Source organism: Mustela lutreola, chromosome 3 (genome assembly GCF_030435805.1).
Source record: "Mustela lutreola isolate mMusLut2 chromosome 3, mMusLut2.pri, whole genome shotgun sequence".
Taxonomy (NCBI): Eukaryota; Metazoa; Chordata; class Mammalia; order Carnivora; family Mustelidae; genus Mustela; species Mustela lutreola.
In genome coordinates this window covers 99,463,229-99,476,485 of record NC_081292.1, presented here as the reverse complement: position 1 = coordinate 99,476,485, position 13,257 = coordinate 99,463,229, and the positions used below count along the sequence as shown (strand labels likewise).

Sequence of the window (13,257 nt, the reverse complement as noted above, 5' to 3'; positions counted from 1 at the left end):
CCTCCAGATCTCTTGGTCTAAAGATCAGCAGAGCCTATGATTGTGGTCCCACGGGACTGTATATGTGTTTACATATGTTAAAAGCAGTTGCCTAAGGATCTGGCTTCCAGTCAGCCTGAAGCTAAGTGTTGACTGAGATTCTTCTCTTTGCAACCCTACAAGTCTTGGCACACCCTCAACAGTTAATACATAGGAAGAATAAATGAAGCTGTTGAGGCAATCACAAAGGTTCAAGAGACTATCAAGTGTTAGGCAAGGTTGAATAATATTTCATCTCCTATACAAGGCAACTCCTTCACGTCTAGGAGAGGTACCTGTTTCACATAATACACAGAAACAAACACAGAGAGTCAAATAAAATAGAGATAGAGAAATGACTATGTCCCAAATGAGAGAACAAGACAAAGCCTCAGGGGGGAAATTAATGGATATAACTAATCTACTAATCTATAAGTAACAATTATAAAGATTCTCACTAAACTCAGGAGAAACTCACAGGCTGAACACTGTGAGAATGTCAACAGAGAGAAAGAAAATATAAGTAAGTACCAATCATATGTCTGATGAATACAACAGCTAAACTAAAAAGTACATTAGAGAAGTTCAACAAGAGACTGGATGAAGTCAACTGTTTCACAAGCTCAACAACAGGGCAGCAGAATTCATCCAAACAGAAAAGCAAAAAGAAAATAGAACTTTAACAATGTTTATTCTTCCGATCCATGAGAATGGAATGGTCTTCCATCTTTTTTTGTCTTCTTCAAGTTCTTTCATGAGTGTTCTGTAGTTCCTTGAGCATAAATCCTTTATCTCTTTGGTTAGGTTTATGCCCAGGTACCTTATGGTTCTTGGTGCTATCATAAACAGAAGCAATTCTCCAATTTCCCTTTCTGTATTTGTATTGTTAGTGTAAAAGAAAGCAACAGATTTCTGTAAATTGACTTTGTATCCTGCCACATTATTGAATTGCTGTATGAGTTTTAGTAGTTAGGGGGTGGAGTCTTTTGGGATTTCCATATAAAGTATCATGACATCTGCGAAGAGAGAGAGTTTGACTTCTTCTTTGCTGATTTGAATACCTTTTATTTCTCTTTGTTGCCTGATTGCTGTTGCTAGGACTTCTAACACTATGTTGAACAAGAGTGCTGAGAGTGGGCATCCTTGTACATCATATGATATGTACCACAAAGGATTGGTTACTTAAAAGAAGGAAAGAAAAAAGAAAGAAAGAGAGAGAGAGAAAAAGAAGGAAAGAAATAGAACTTTAAAAAGTAAAGATAGCTTAAGAGACTTAAGGGAGAATATCAGGTGGAATAATATTCCCATTATAAGTGTTTCAGAAGGAAATGAGAGAGAGAAAGGGGCAGAAAATTTATTTGAGGAAATAATAACCGAACACTTCTCTGACCTGAAAACAGTCATTCAGGTCCAGGAAGCAGAGAGAGTTCCAGATAAGGTAAAGAGATCCACACCAAGACATTAGTTAAAATATCAAAAGTTAAAGAGAGTACCTTAAAAATGGCAAGAAAAAAACAACTTGTTATATACAAGGGAAGCCCTATGAGAAGATCATCTGATTTTTCTGCAGGCCAGGAAAGAATGGCATGACATAGCCAAAGTGCAGAGAGGAACAAAGCTCCAAGGAAGAATGCTTGGCCAAGCAGTCACTCAGAATTGAAGGAAAGATAAAGAGCTTTCCAGAGAAGAAAAAGCTAAAGGAATTCATCATTCACTAAATTGGCCTTGGAGGAAATGTTAAAGATAATTTTTTAAACAGAACTAAAATTCATTAACTAATATCAAGAAAGTATGTGAAAGTAAAACTTCACTGGTAAAAGCAAACATATAATAAAGGAGTGGATTAACCACTTATAAAGCTAGTATTTAGGTTAAAAGAAAAGAGTAGTAAAATTAACTGGAACTACAATACATAGTTAAGGGATACACAAAATACAAAGACATAAAATATATCATCAATAAAAACTCCACACACCAAAATATAAAATATAAAAGACCTAAAGGAGAAATTGCTAAACAATAATAGTAGGGGACTTTAATACTACCCTACTTATATCACAGACAGAAAATTTAGTAAATAAACATTAGCCTTAAACAACATTTTAGACCAAATGGACTTAATAAATATTTACAGAACATACCATACAAAAGTAGCAGAATACACATTATTTTTTAAACTAAACAAACAAACAAACAAAACAAAACAAAAAGCACTTGTGTTTTTAAGAGAAGTTCTAAGTTCACAGCAAAATTGAGCAGAAACTACAGAGAATTTCTACATACTCTTCATTTGCACAAATGCACAACCTCCCCCACTATCAATATCTAGAATGATAGGATACATTTGTTATGACCAATGGACTGAGGTTAAGATGCCATTAATTTCCAAAGTTGGTAACTTACCTTGAGGTTCACTAATGATGTCATACATTATGTGGATCTTGATAATTGTATAATCAGATGTATCTACCATTATAGATACATTATAGATGTCCCGTATCACACGGGACATTTTTGCCTTCAAAAGCACCTCTGCTCTGCCTATTCATTCCTTCCTCCCATCTAAACCCTGGCAAACACAGTTACTTTAACTGCTTCACAATTCTTATTTTTACAGAATGTCATAGTGGAATCATACATAGAACTTTCATATTGTCTTCTTTACTTAATAATAAATATTTAAATTTCTTCCACATCTGTTTATGGCTTGATATCTATTTCTTTGTAGCACTGAATCTCATTTGATGTACTGATGTTGTTGTTTTTTTAGATCTATTCACCCACTTAAAGACACCTTATTTGATTCCAAGTTTTTTGTAATTATGAATAAAACTGCATTAACATCCATGTGCAAGTTTGTATGTTGACATGCTTTCAACTTATTCATGTAAATACGAAGACTATAGTTGCTTGATAGTATGGTAAGAGTATGTTTAGTTTGTGAAGCATCCACCAAACTGTCTTCCAAAGTGGCGGTACCATTTCATTCCCACCATCAATGAATGAGAGATTCTGTTGTTCTGTATCCTTTCCAGCATTTGGGATCACATGTTTTGGATTTTGTCCATTCTCACAGGTGCGTGGTGCCATCTCATTTCTAACTTAAAATTTCCTGCTCTCAGAGGAAGTTGAATATCTTCCCATCTGTTTCCTTGCCAACTATAAATCTTTGATGAGGTAATTGTTCAGGTCTTTTCTCCAATTTTTAATTGGTTTGTTCATATTCTAGTGCTGCATTTTAAGGGTTCTTTAGTATATCTTGGATAATGGTAATTTATCAGATGTGTCTTTTGTAAACATTTTCTCCAAGTCTGTGGCTCTTGTCATTGTCTTTTGCAGAGAAGAATTTCTTAATTTTATAAGGTCCAGCTAGTCAATTTTTTCTTTCATGGATCGTGCCTTTAATGTTGTATCTAAAAATCATTATAAGACCCCAGGCCATGAATTTTCTCCTATACTATATTGTAGGAGTTACACACTTTTGGATTTTACATTTAAGTCTGTGATCCATTTTGAAGCAAATTTCATGAATGGTATATGGTCTGTGTCTTTTTTTTCCCCCATGTGAATGTCTAGTTGCAGCATTATTGGTTGAAAAGACCTTAATTGCTCTAGTATATTGAATTTGTTCCTTTGTCAAAGACTAGTTGATGACATACTTCTGTGGATTTGACTATGGGCTCTCTAATCCATACCATTAATCTGTCTATTCTTTTACCAATAACCACAGTCTTGATTATTATAGTTTTATAGTAGGTCTGGAAGAAGAGTATTACCTGTGCTTTGACTTTGTTCTTCTTCTTCAATATTATGTTGGCTATTCTTGATCTTCAGCCCTTTCAAGTATATTTAGAATCAGTTTGCTGATATCCATAAATTAACTTGATGAGATTTTGACTGGGGTTGTATTGAATCTATAGACCAATTTGTGATGAACTGTTATCTTGACCATATTGAGTCTTTATCCATGAATATGGAGTCTTTCTCAATTTCCTTTGTTCAATGATACTTTCCATCAGCGTTTTGGGCTGTTCTTATGTAGATAAAAGGGGTATTTTTCAAAATGTTCTTTTTTCTTTTCTCCTTGTAGAGGCATGAGGAAGTTTTTCTCCACTGTTAACTATGAGGACCTGGTAGAGCTCCTGGAGGTAAAAACACACAAATGTGTGGAGGTTCCCTCTGGCTGGGTCCCCTTACAGTTGATTTTTGTTTTTCCCCCAATAGAGTTCTTATCAGAGTCATAAGCACACTAAACCTTCAAGCAATACACTAACTACCGTTTAGGTTTCCCAACCCCAGGACTGGTTTCTGTGGAAGTTTCTGTTCTGGAAGGTTGTAATTCTCTGGATCTGCCTGCCTGTCTCTCATGTTTTAGGAGCAGGGGTTTGTCCATGAACTCACTCTCTGAAAAATCTAAGGAGAGTTGCTTATTTTTCAGCTTTTTACTTGTTAGGATGGAGTAACGATTTCTAAGCTCCTTATTTGTTAGCCCAAACCAGTTATGATTTATTTGAGAGAGGGAGAGATAGAAAGGGGAGGCAGAAAGAGAGGGAGAGGGAGAGTCCTAAATAGGCTCCCTACTGAGCATGGAGCCTGACATAGGGCTCTATCTCATGGGCCTGAGTTCACAACCAGAGCCAAAGCCAAGACAGCTCTGCCTAGAGGCCCCAAATTATGCTTATTTTTAAATCAACATCTTCAAGTCTCACAAACTCTTATCCCTCTTTTCTGACTTGCCTTTCCAATGATCACCAATTAAATTTCTCACTGAACAAAAGTTACAAAGTACCTACTAAATTAGATAAGGCCTTTGCAAGCTGAAGGAATTAAGTAATAATTTGTAGTCAAGATATATAATGTACCTGCTTTCATGATTTTACAATCTAGTGGCATAAACCCCAATGAATTTCTTCCATTTCTATTACCTGACTGTTCAATCTGGTTAATAAACCATTTGGTCTCTGGATTATATCTTTTGTGTGTAGAATATGATATCATATAAGAATATTTTTAAATTTTTAATGAAAATTATTTTCAGTACTAAATGAAGCAAACTCTAAGTTAAAACTATTGTGGCCCTTGGAATTAATTTAAGTCACAAATTGCAAAAGTTTGTCAATAGTTACAAGTGGGAAATACTTAAACAATAGGAAGACAATGCACTGGGGAGAAATGATTTAAGAAAGTTAGATTTCTGTACTGGTATAGTATATTTTCTTTTAAATAGAAAGTCAATACTTCAAGTTAAATCTACATTTCAGGCAATGATAAATATCAGTCTATGATATTTATTATTTATGTACTGAGATTTAGGTGGAAAACAAAAGTAATCTGAGATTTTGCCATGATAACAAATGTGAAATTGCCCTAATAGCAGGACGACACACTCAGTAAGAAGCACTCTGTATGTTTGCCAAGAGGTTCTGCACAGCGACTCACTTCAAGGATTTTAAATAATTCTACCTAACCAAGTTGGAAGTTTGCAAAAAGGAAAGCAGTTGTAGCCTCTCCAGAAATACAATATGCTAAAAATATTTTAATACATCTGAGCATTTTCAAAGTCAATATTTTTACAATTTAATGTTAACTTGGTTTTACTTATTATCCAAGTTAAATGCTTTCCATAATTCATTAGGAATATTTAAATTTGTTCGAACAAAAAATTAGGTGGTAAAAATATTCATCATGTGCATTTAAATAAATATTGCTCTTAGGCTATGTAAAAGGTCTTTCCCAGGTTCGTTTTTTTTTTTTTTTTTCCCCATACACAAATGTTTTTTTCCATGTTTCAATCTTCTTATGTGTAGCCTTCAGCACTTTTGTGTCCATTCAGAGTTCAAGTAAAATTTTTTTTGCATTGTTTCTTATGAAAATAGTAATTAATTACCATATTAAATGGAAATCAATATGACAAAACTGCTTGTAGATTTGAGAACACATTGATAAATCAAATTAACAGTATGTTATGTAGAGGAGAGAGTCCATTGGCAAGACAAGGAACCCTTGCTCTGATCCAAGTCACCGACAGGCCTGGCGCAGGCTGGGCTAGTGACCATGGGTGCCTCCGCCTCCGAGGGCATGCCTGCTCCAGTCTCCATGCCCAAGCCAAGGAGGTGCAGTACCACTGGAGTTGCTCCTTGTGGTACTGAGCCACGTGGCCCATGAATGCTGCTGGGGTGCTGCCACAGAGTGCGTTGGGGCTGGTGCACCCTGGTGGATGGCAGGCCCTGTGACTGCTCAGTCTGGTCTGGGACCATGGCGCCCTGCTGCTGCTTGCCCCAACTGTCTGCCATGTCCCCACCCTCTCCCCCTACCTCTGCCTGCATTGGCAGACCCTGCCTTCTGGGCTGCCTCTGCCAGCGCAGCCCATTGGGATGCAACTTCATCTGCAACCCCTGCAGCCAGGAAGGCCTTCGGAAATGGATGGTGCAGCATAGTGGGGACTGCTGGGTGGTGGTGGTAAAAAGGCCAATAGTGCCGCAGGCCCCCTTGTAGACCTGCTATGTCTTCCTTAGGGTTGTGTCGCTAAAAACAGGTGTTGGACCTGGAGGAAGAGGGTTTGTGGCCAGAGCTGCTGGATAATGACAAGACTGAGATTTGTGTCCCTGGTGGGGAGACTGACACAACAATGACTGCATGTATCGACTCCTTGTCCAACTTCTAGATGGTAACCAGACTGTGCTGGATAAATTCTCTGCTGTGCCCATTCCCATCCAACAGTGGAACAACAATGTCTTCTTTCAGGTCACCCATGTGTTCTCCAACGTCAAGATGGGTGTCTGCTTTATGTCTTTCCAACACTGGGACCAGGCAGGCAGTTTTGGGTTAGTCAGTATGAAGCCCATATGACCATTCTAGTGTGGTTGTGCAGGCCCAGCTGTCTTAGTTGAAGGCTGTCCTGGCACAACAACATGACCGGTGTCTTCCAGGACTGGGGACCATTGGCCAGGACTTCTCATTAACCCAGGACAAGTACCTCCCTGGCATCCTGGGTACTCCATGATCCCTTCAAGGGCTCTGACCTGGCCCTCTTTAGGTTTTAGAAACTACTAGAAGAAAGTTTTTCTTCAAATTTCTCTACTACTGTTGGAGGGAAGCCCTCCCCCACAGAGGCCCCCTGGTAGAGCCCCAGTCCCCTCTGTCCTGTCTCTTCTTTCTGCTTACAGAGGCTTTATCAGTCCCTTTAGAGAAGGCTACTCATCTCAGAAGTAGAATCCCAACATTGTGATACTTGGACCAAAAAAAAAAAAAAAAAGAAGAAGAAGAAGAAGAAAAAGAAGTAGAATCTCATCCATATGGCTAGGAAAAGTCCAGCCACCTTGGCTGACAAACTTAACCTCAAGGCTGGGACCAGGTCTCCCAGCTGAATGTCAACATGCACAAAAAAGGGCCCTGTGATTGTATGGTGTTTAAAATTATATTGAAATTTTCCATGAACTTTGAGAGAATAATATATCAGCAACAACTATCTGCTGATAATATGTATTTAATTTATTGTTTTTCAAAAAACCCCAGTATATTAAGGAAATGCCAACTATAACAAAACTCAAGGATGCACGAGATTCATCTATCACTTCCAGCTTCCTAAATGTGTACAGTGTCCTCCACAAATAACAAAACTCACCCTTATTTAATCTTTCCAAATGTAAAAAAGATACCATCATTTATTAAGTTCCCACTTAGCATGTACTGCATATTTTCCAGATCCTGGGGATTTAACAGCAAATTAACACATCAGATCCCAGACCTTTCCTTTTTGAGGCTTTGAATTTGTTGTTCCCACCTAAGATGAAGGAAGTTCCTCTGGTTATCATTCATCTGCCTCCTCTTCATTCAGTTCTGAGTAAAAGCTATCTCTTTAGGCCCTGTGTGATTATACTGCTGAATGGTCCACTACTCTATCTACATCATTTTCCAACAGAAAACTGACTGGTTTGCTTACTTAGTTTTTGAAATTAGTTTATCCATATTTTTGTTTATTTTTTATGCTTTTTTACCACAGTAATATGAAAATCCCATAGAGTAGAATTTTGCAGCACATTCAGCAAAATGACCAATACCTTCTACCTAGATTTGTCAATAAGTGTTACTTGAATCAATTAACTAATTCATCAATAAGAAGAAATCAGAGGAGGAGTCAAGATGGCAGAGAAGTAGCTGGCTGAAACAACATCAGGTAGCAGGAGATCAGCTAGATAGCTTATCAAACCATTCCAATCACCTACAAATCCAATAGGAGATTGAAGAGAAGAAGAGCAGCAATTCTAGAAACAGAAAATTGACAACTTTCTGAAAGGTAGGACAGGCGGAGAAGTGAATCCAAAACAATGGGAAGATAGACCGCGGGGCGAGGGGCCGGCTCCTGGCAAGTGGCACAGCCATGCAGCACAAAATCAGAACTTTGAAAAGTCTACTCCACTGATGGACATCGCTCCAGAGGCTAAACTGGCATGAAGCCCACACAGGGACAGCATGGCCTCAGGTTCCATGGGGTCAAAGAAGGATCAGGGGTGTCTGAGTGTCACAGAGCTCACAGGTATTAGAGCAGGGAAGCCAGATACAGAGATGGAGCCAAGGAGTGAGATCACAACTCGGGATTACCTTGGACTGTAATCCATGGCACAGGACACTGCTCTGTGAGTGGGGACCCCACAAGATCTGGGGAAACCTCCCCTGGAATAGCTCAGGGATCTGCAGGGTTCAGAGACTCCAGGCGGAGCTGTGTGCCAGAGACAGAGAAGCTTGGTCACAGGCTGGCTGAGCTCAGAGCTCAGCTGGAGTCCAGGGAGACAGGAGTGATTGAGCACTTTACTCCAAGAGTGCACTGAGGAGTGGGGCCCCGAGCTCTTGGCTCCTCTGGGCCAGAGATTGGGAGGCCACCATTTTCATTCCAAACTCTACAGAAACTGTTCAGGGAACAAAAGCTCCCAAAAGCGAACCTGAGCAGATTACTTAGCCTGGCCCCTGGTAAGGGCATTGAAATTCTGCCTCAGGCAAAGACAGTAAGAATCACTACAACAGGCCCCTCCCCCTGAAGATCAACAAGAAATCCAGCCAGGACCAAGTTCACTTACCAAGGAGAACAGCGGAATTTCAGAGGAGAAAGCAAAGCATGGAATTCATAGCTTTCTCCCCATGATTCCTTAGTCTTGCAAAGTTAATTAATTTTTTTAATTTTATTTTTTTCTTCTGCTAAATTTTTTTTAATTTTTACCCTTTCCTCTTTTAACATTTTTAACTAGTTTATCTTAACAATACCTTTCATTTAAAAAAAATCTTTTTTGAACCTTCATTTTTATAGTCATATTTTATCCTTCATTGTATCTAACTTTATTTTCTGTGTAACACAGGGGTTTTTCTTCTAAAAAATTTGGAGCACAACTTCTTCTAATAGATCAAAATACACCCTAAATCTAACACCAGGCTTGTGCTAGTCTTCAGCCCAAGCAAATTCTCTCCATTCTCTTTTTCTTTATTCTCCCAACCAACTTATTATCAACTCCTTTTTTAGAAATTAAAAAAAAATTTTTTTATCGTTATAGTCATATTCTATCCCTTCATTGTGTTTACCCTTATATATGTTTTTTATTCCTTAAAATTTTGGGAGGCAGTTTCTTCTAAGAGACCAAAATACTCCCAAAATTAAGTGGGTGATCCTGTTCTACTCACCAGTCATATATATATATATTTTTCTTTATTTGTTTTCTTTTTTAATTTTTTTTCCTGAATGTTTTTTTACCCCTTTTCTCCCCGCCCCATGAGTTGGGGCCTCTTCTGATTTGGTTAAAACACATTTTCCTGGGGGTCTTTGCCACCCTTTTAGTATTTTACTTGCTCCTTCATATATTCTTATCTGGATAAAATGAAAAGGCAGAAAAATTCACCACAAAAAAAAGAACAAGAGGCAGTACCAGAGGCTAGGAACATTATCAATATGGACATTAGTAATATGTAAGATCTAGAGTTCAAAATGACAATTCTCAAGGTCCTAGCTGGGCTCAAAAAAGGCACGGAAGATATTAGAGAAACCCTGTCTGGAGAAATAAAAGCCTTTTCTGGATGTTGAAAAACAAAAATAAAACTGGGGGCATCATGTTACCTGATTTCAAGCTTTACTACAAAGCTATGATCACCAAGACAGCATGGTACTGGCATAAAAACAGACACATAGACCAGTGGAACAGAGTAGAGAGCCCATATATGGACCCTCAACTCTATGGTCAAATAATCTTTGACAAAACAGGAAAAAATATACAGTGGATAAAATACTGTCTCTTCAATAAATGGTGCTGGGAAAACTGGGCAGCTATATGTAGAAGAATGAAACTCCACCATTCTCTTACACCGTACACAAAAATAAACTCAAAATGGATAAAAGACCTCAATGTGAGACAGGAATCCATCAGAATCCTAGAGGAGAACATAGGCAGTAACCTCTTCGATATCAGCCACAGGAACTTCTTTCAAGATATGTCTCCAAAGGCAAAGGAAACAAAAGCGAAAATAAACTTTTGGGACTTCATCAAAATCAAAAGCTTCTCCATGGCAAAGGAAACAGTCAAGAAAACAAAGAGGCAACCCATGGAATGGGAGAAGATATTTGCAAATGACAGTACAGACAAAAGGTTGATATCTAGGATCTATAATGAACTCCTCAAACTCAACACACACAAAACAGATAATCATATCAAAAAATGGGCAGAAGATATGGACAGACACTGCTCCAATGAAGACATACAAATGGTTATCAGACACATGAAAAAATGTTCATCATCATGGCCATCAGGGAGATTCAAATTAAAACCACATTGAGATATCACCTTACACCAGTTAGAATGGCCAAAATTAACAAGACAGGAAACAACATGTGTTGGAGAGGATGTGGGGAAAGGGGAACCCTCTTACACTGTTGGTGGGGAATGCAAGTTGGTGCAGCTACTTTGGAGAACAGTGTGGAGATTCCTCAAGAAATTAAAAATAGAGCTTCCCTATGACCCTGCAATTGCACTCCTGGGTATTTACCCCAAAGATACAGATGTAGTGAAAAGAAGGGCCATCTGTACCCCCAAAGTTTTTAGCAGCAATGGCCACAGTCGCCAAACTGTGGAAAGAACCAAGATGCCCTTCAATGGATGAATGGATAAGGAAGATGTAGTCCATATACACTATGGAGTATTATGCCTCCATCAGAAAGGATAAATACCCACTTTTGTAGCAACATGGATGGGACTGGAAGAGATTATGCTGAGTGAAATAAGTGAAGCAGAGAGAGTCAATCATCATATGGTTTCACTTATTTGTGGAGCATAACAAATAGCATGGAGGGCAAGGGGAGTTAGAGAGGAGAAGGGAATTGAGGGAAATTGGAAGGGGAGGTGAACCATGAGAGACTATGGACTCTGAAAAACAATCTGAGGGTTTTGAAAGTGTGGGCGGTGGGAGGTTGGGGGAACCCAGTGGTGGGTATTGGAGAGGGCACGGATTTCATGGAGCACTGAGTGTGGTGCAAAAACAATAAATACTGTTATGCTGAAAATAAATTTTAAAAATAAAAAAAAAAAAGCCCAAATAAGTCCTTGGAATGGAAGGAGTGACATTCTTCTAGGGACTCAATTGCCTCAATGTTAATACTTGCCTGAGGGTGAAAGGCAATCCTACCCTGAAACCTTCCCCACCCCATGGATCCTTTAAGTCAACTTTAACATATAAAAATTCCTTTGGAAGCTTCCTTTATCTCTAACTGCCCCAATACATTTGTTGGTAATCACCCCCCAAGCATATGGCCCCCTGATATACATCTGAAGGTTCTCATGACTAAGGTTTTATTAGACATTAATAAATGACCTTTTCCCAACAATATCTGGCCTCCAAAATATCATAGAAACCTTGCTTTCAAGATTCCTTAGAGTCTTACCCTATCCCTAACCTCCTCCTGATGTAAAGGTGTTTAGTGGGCCACCCCTCACGACCCTACCACAGCTATTTCTACCTGTGGATCCTGTCCCTGTGCTTTTGTAAAACCACCTTTTCACACCAAAAGGGTCTCAAGAATTCTATCTTGGCCATCAGATTAGAACCCTAAAGTTCTTTCTTACATCAGTTCCACCTCCAAGAACTTTCCTATCCTCCCACCTTGAGAGCATACTTTCACTTTAATTAAGTCTTTTGTGCTTGCTAAACTCCTACTGACTGTCTTGATTCAACATGGATCCAATCCCCACATAAACCATCTGCTGGAAAATCCAAGAACTGAGACCTACATTCACACAAAGCAGGCTGATGGATAATAGCCTCAAATGAGACCCAAGTGCTACCAATTGGCAGGCACTGCCTCAGAATGATTTTGGGGGGCTGGGTTCTACCATCTCTAAACTATGCAGTCATTTGGGGACAGGCACTAACTCCCCAGGCCTGGAGAGTCTCAATGCTCAAGGTCTGCTGAAGGACTAAGTACTAGGCAGGTGTAGCTGTGCAGATTAGTGTTTGGAGGGATTTGGAACTGGCAAGGGTCTCTGGAGTCCTGATCACAGGGTTTATATCTTGCAGGACCAATTTTGTGCCTAATTGAAGGCTCTACTTAGCACTAATGTGCACAGTCCCTTTGCCAGCATCAGCCCAGCCCACTGGGCAAGGTATCCTTCACTAAGAGACTTGCTTACTGGTAAGCCCAGGGCATTGTCAGGCAGCCAGTCCAAATGGGGATTGGTAGTTCCCAGTTTCCAGCTGCCACCTCAGGAATATATGGGGAGGATTGGGCCCTCTCCCCTCTGGATGCTATGCAGCTTTGGGGACCAGCCCGAGCCTAACAGGCTCCAAGAGCCAAACACCAGCTGACAGACTGTATACTGTGCTTGTGTGGGTGACACGAGTCTAGAGAGCCTGGAATCTGAACCAGGACATCTATTGGGAGAGGCTGGGTTCCTATAGTGAGTTACTGGGGTACCAGGACACTGCCTAATTCCAAGTGCTAATCTTCACAAATATGCATATTCTTCCCCCTGAAGACACCCCTAGAGGAATCTGGACTGCCCTGTCAGGCAAGGCAGTACAGGATGGCTGGAGATTTCAGAAAGAGGGAATCTTATCCAGAGCATTGATGATGGTCAGCCCAGTACCCCATAAGACAGCCAATCTAAGTGGGGAGACATTGAGCCTGTTTAAAGCTGCCACCTCAGAAAGATTTTAGGGGAGTGAGCATTGTCCACCCTGGGAACTCTGCATGTTCAGGGGACCTGACAG

The 13,257-nt window shown here is 39.5% G+C and overlaps 1 pseudogene; it reads left to right on the top strand.

Moving 5' to 3' along the window:
• The window catches only part of LOC131827897 (uncharacterized), a 104,212-nt pseudogene extending 97,308 nt beyond the window's left edge, over positions 1 to 6,904 (top strand).
• Positions 6,905 to 13,257: the final 6,353 nt, after the last annotated feature.